Consider the following 5,769-nt stretch of genomic DNA (forward strand, 5'->3'; position numbering starts at 1 on the left):
TGCCGCCCGCAGCACCGGCAGCAGCGACGCGAGCGACAGCCCCGTGCAGCGCGCGCCACATCACACCGCGCACCTCGCGCTGCGCCCACCAATGCCAGCGCGCGCCCCGCCTGCGTCACCGCATCGCCCCATCGCGCCACCGGGCCCCGCTGGCAGCGCTAGTCAGAGGGGGGGAAGGAACACTTCCAGGCACAGCCAATCACAGCGGGGCTGGCCTGTGACTGCTGGCCAATAGGGGTAGATTCGTGGGGGGAGAGGCGGCCAATAGGGAGCGCGGGTGGAGCCGCCATGAGAGCTTGGCTGGACCCAGCGTTGTGGAGTTGTCGCCCTGCATCGCAGCAGCGGCGCAGAGTTGTGGCGCGCACTGTGAGCACTTACGCATTGCCTATGGAGGTCAGCCTGCCTGCAGACCTCACCCTACCCTGTAACTGCACTTAATCTTAGCTCACAAGAGGCCAAGTGATCATGGGATCTCCCTCCACTACTCATCCCTCCCTCACTGGCACAGACACTTGAGCCCCAGTTGGGCAGCAGCAGTGCAGGTCCAAGAGGGGCTTAAGTCACCTCTGCCCCAGCAACAGGCTACAGAATCTCAGCTCTGAAATGACTTGGAAAATTGTGCAAGCAACAACAAGCAGCCAAGCTGGAGTGCAGGCCTTAGAACTGGCTGGCTGCTCACTGGGGATAGCGTTTCCAGTGTCAGCAGAGCTTCCTTTAGTGATGATTTTAACAGGAACAGCCAGCTCCTGTGTTGCTTCCGCATAAACCCTGTTTTGTACTCCTTGGTTCCAAAGCGTCCCAGTGGTGCACAAACAAAGGTGCTTTTATAACAGCCCTGGTACACCGGCATTAAACGTGGAACTCATTGTCACCAGATATTGTGGAAGCTGACAGTTTACCAGATTCAAAAAGGGATTGGACACCTTGGAGGAAAGGGGCATCAGTAGCTATTGAGCAAGAGAAGCAGCAGTACATCCTTTAACTCAGAACTTCCTAGACAAATGGTTTTCAACCTGTGGTCTGCAGGTGCTTGGGTTTCCACCAACTATAAGGGGTCTGCAAAACATGACTATGATCAATCAAAAGTATGTGAATACCCACACTTACAATTCAAAGGAATCCATACCTCCATACCTTGAAGTTTCCAAAGGGGTCCTAAAACTTTTTAGGGGTCCACAAATGAAAAAAAAAAAGGTTGAAAACCACTGTCCTACACCTTAAGTGCTGGAAGCACCGTAAGTGCAAGTAAGAGAGCAACAGTGGAAAAAACCCTGGTCATATCCAGGTCACTCTCCATGACCAATTCATAAATGCTGTATAGAAACCTGCAAGGAAGAAAATCCCGTTGCTGCAAGAATTACATCCCAGGCCTCACTCCACAAACCACTGGCTTATATGAAGACTATAGGTGACAGTATGAACTAGACCCTTTTTCCACAAATGCCATTGCTATAGGCGAAGAGCTCACGTTATTCATCATAGAAGAACGCGGTATATCCTGGCAGACCTTGATTGAATCAATCGATATCACTTATAATAGTAAAAAGGAATGGGTGACGATATGTAAATTAAGCGATGACCCACAAAAGGCAGATCAACATCATTGTCATCGTTAATCAAATTGCTCACCAGATGTTTCTTAATGGAAAAAGCCCGAAAACCCACAAGGAGACCTGCACCTGGAGCTGGCCTAGGGCCACAGGTGAGTTTGACCCTCCTATGCTAGACAATGAGATATGGGGAATGAGGTCTGCCATTTTGCTGGAACATCTCAGACGCCCACCAAAGCCGCTTGAGACGGCTAAGCTTCAGAACACATCACAACTAGAAATAATGTTTACCACTGCCTGACAACAGTAGTGTTGAGGTTCCCACAGAGACCTGCACGTCCACACAACATAGGACACCTCACAGATATCTCCAAGATCAGCTTCTCTAGGTATCCTGTTCCTGTTGCTCAGCTCCCCACTACCCCTGGAGGTACCAAACCACATGTGAGTCTCGCTATTTAATTCAAATCTACTATATCATATTTTAAATATCTCAGTAGTAACAACTGATGTAACCAAATGTATTAGATGTAGCTTAATTTATAACAGATGCATTTGTGTTAGATGTCTCACACAACAATGCAACCCTGTTAATGAAGACCACAAATAGACAAGCGACATTCCGTGATGGTGAAGGAAGGAGATGAGGAATCTTTCCTTCCAGAAGTGTAGTTTTCACTAAAACATAAACCCCAACTAATTTACAGCTTCCACATTCATAAAGTAGCTGACAGGGTCCAGGAAGGCATTTGGCTTAATGTTCAGAGCCAGGGTTTATTACCAGCGTCCATAGTCAGGGGGTAAGGCAAGGTCAAACCGGGGGGTCACATGCTAAGCCAGAAGGGTTACCAGGAGCAGAAGTCAGTGAGCAAGATGAGGTCAAACCAGGCTTCCAGAAGTCAGGGACTGGGTAAAAATGGAGGGACAGACACCAGGGAGTCACATGGATGAGAGCTACATGCAGACTGAGGCCAGTTTTTTGTGCAGCAGGGGCCAGATGCTGCCAGAGCTCCTTAAGAGCAGCCCTAGAATCAATCAGCAGGCTCAGATTAAGCTGGTCCTGCTTAGGGGGTTGAGTGTTGCTGACTTAGTTGCCTGGCTGCAGTGTAGAGCTCTTACAAGAACTGGTTCAGTTCAGTTTCAAAAGTTTCAGTGAAACAAAGACATTTTAATATACACAATCAAAGTGTAGATCGATGAATATCAGTAATCTACCCGACCAAAGAGGAGGCTCTGGCCGGGGGAAGGAACCCAGGCAACTGGGGGATGTTTTCCAGTCACCCGTTCGCACACATCTGTAGGCAAAGTTTCACTTGATAGTATCCTTGGGCAGGGGGTAGCGGGTGCTAGGGGGTGTTCTCTACAAGGTGTCACCACTGCGAATCCTTGTTATTAACCTGCAGCCTTCACTTCCATTCCTGTTTTCTCCTTTGTTATCCCTCAAACAACCTCCAGGGCCAGAATGACCCTCTTGGCTCACAGCCTGTGTTTATATATGTCCCTGGCCCTGCCCCCTGTGGTCATGTGCCTCCCTGAGCTGCCACAGATGTTTTCTGACTCAGTTTGCTGGCTTAGTCTTTGTGGCTTATGGTGCTACTGCAATACAGCTAGTTCTGTGGTAAGAGCTTCCTTAGATCCCTTCCATCATCAAGTCTGTTCACAGGGACTGGGCAGGCTGGCTTCCTCCCCTTTCTCAGTAATGGGGTAGGAGCCCTGCTACACTTGCCTCTCCTGCTAAACTGATCAACGAATTAATATGGTACAACATTATAAGTAGAAGTGCATGGGCATATATTTCACTGAAACTGCAAATAAAGGTAAGACTAATTTGGACACAGAAGACAAATGTATCTTCTGCTGAAACTTGATCACCAGGTCATACAGGGAACAACTGTAGATTCTCAAAATGTTATACCACTAAGTACAAGACAATCCAATATACTGCTACATGCAAGGTAGATAAAAACAATTGTATATGGTACTAAGTAAGGAAGGATTAGCCCACCAAAACCCAGAGGAAAAGATCTGTTTCCAGGCAAGATAAGGGTTAGTAGAAATTATAATTAAGGGTTATGAGGATGAAATAGATTTTGGGGGATTGTACAAGGATCCCACTGCCTCCTCTGAGAGTGTGCTCTACTGTGTAGCCCTTCAGGCGCTCTGCCTGCAACAATCTCCATGTTTACTCAGAATCTTTACAAAATAGGTTCTCTCTTCAGGATAACACTTCTCCCTCAATGTTCCCAATTTACCCATTGCTCTAAAGCTTTAATTGCTTTAAAGCTTCAGGTTCCCAGTTTCTTTCTCATTCTCCCCGAACCAGGGAGATACTCCATTTCTGTGGTCTCTGACAAGGCTTTCCTATAATCCCCACTCACCAGATAGGTGGATTCACAATCCTGGATTAAAAGATTAAACAGCTCTTTTTCTTGGAACAGAAAGGACAGTGGAAGACTCAAAGTCCTGTACACTTCCTTTCAATTTTGCATGATCAGACAATCTACCTTCTCTCTACTACCTAAAGGCAAGTAATAGTTGGGTTTCATCACATTTACATGGTGACCCTAAATTTGCTGCTCTCTTGAATATCTATTCCTTTAATTAGATTGTGTCCTAAAACAGACTGTTCCTAATATAAAGGGTTAGATCGGTTTGTTCCAGAAGAGTGTTAAATACGTCAGAAGGTATTAAACAACACAAACATGTAATTTTACACTTTCAGACATGACCAAGGCCAGTCCAGGGGCCATCTGGGCCACCTGAACTGAGGGAGAAAGACCCAGCAGGCTGCAGACCCTAGAGCTTGCAGGTGTCTTTTTGAACTTGCTTGTTAGTGAGGATGGAGGCAGGGATAGAGGGTCTTTCTGTTATTTCTCTGTTACAGATTTTTTGGTGTGAATTTAATGTTGTGTTTGATGGGGGAAGGGGAAAATATATGCATTTTCGGGGACAGCTACAGTCTCTCTGTAAGAGAGGTGGGATGGGCTTGGGAGTGACATTGGGCAAAAGGGATCTCTTGCATATGAGGCAGGAGAGTGGATGTGTGGGTAGGCAGGGAATACAGTGGGTGTACCTGTATGTGATGGGGGTTGTGAAGCTCATTTGGGATATACTAGAGCAGCGTTTCTCAACCCAGGGGTCATGACCCAAAAGTGGGTCATAAGAATATATGGAAGGGTCACGGACAAACTTTTAAAAATGGATCAACAAACTTTAAAAACTGATTCTCCTTTAAAAGGAGAAAAAACATGGGAAACTGGGTTTTTCCTTGCAGGCTGGCAGAGTTCCAGTCTGCAAGGGGCTGCTTGGGGCTGGGGGAGTGGGAGGAGGGTGATCAGGCAGGGGGAACTACATACATGTGTGCGTACACACATACTATGCATGTGGCAGCCAGTCTGCGTGGAGAGTAGCTCCCTGCACGCATGGGACAAGAAAAGCAGGGACAAAGACAATGTGTCAGGCGCATGGAGGCACAGGCAGCGCTGTCCGCCACCCCACCTCCTCTCTGGGGTAGAGCCGGGGCCTGAGGGAAGCGGCAGTGGGGGCAGCGGGGTAGAGCCATAGCCCAAGGCACTAGCTATTGGCAATGGGAGAAGGTGAGGGCAGTGTGGGCAATAAACTATTTACTGGGTTGGGACTGGCTATTGATGTTTGCAACTGGGTCCTCATCCAATAAAGGTTGAGAACCACTGTGCTAGAGGGCATGATAGGCAGGGCAGTGAGAGTGGGTGGAGTTTTAAATGATCAGTTTGGGGGTCTGTTGTTGTTTCTTACCTTGTGGATTGTTTGTCTTCATAAGCCACTTGGAGTCTTTCTGGGTAGGGCAGCAGCTAAACAATAATAACAACAACAGTAGTAGTAGTGTTCAACAAGGTTTGCTGCAATAGACTTGTACACTTCTGTACTGGATAATATCTACAAATGTAAAGAACACAACTTTCAAAAGTACTTTATTAGAAAGTGCTGAATAAAGCCCGAATGTTGTACTGTGTTGGATCTCTATCCTTGTGTTTGAACACCAGACAGAGGGGGATCCCCATTCTTTCTTGCTTCTTTACCGGTCTTGAAGAACTTGGGTCCAAAAGATGCAGCTCTTTCTCCAAGTGGACACTTCCTAAATGGCTTCCTGATTCATGAAGAAATCTGCCTCTTTTGTTTTAAACTTGGATTGTGAACTTTGTGGAACCAGGGCTGCCTTGTGGCTATGCTTTTGCATTGC

This window comes from Gavialis gangeticus, unplaced genomic scaffold (assembly GCF_001723915.1).
Source record: "Gavialis gangeticus isolate Ggan-Ray unplaced genomic scaffold, GavGan_comp1, whole genome shotgun sequence".
NCBI lineage: Eukaryota > Metazoa > Chordata > Crocodylia > Gavialidae > Gavialis > Gavialis gangeticus.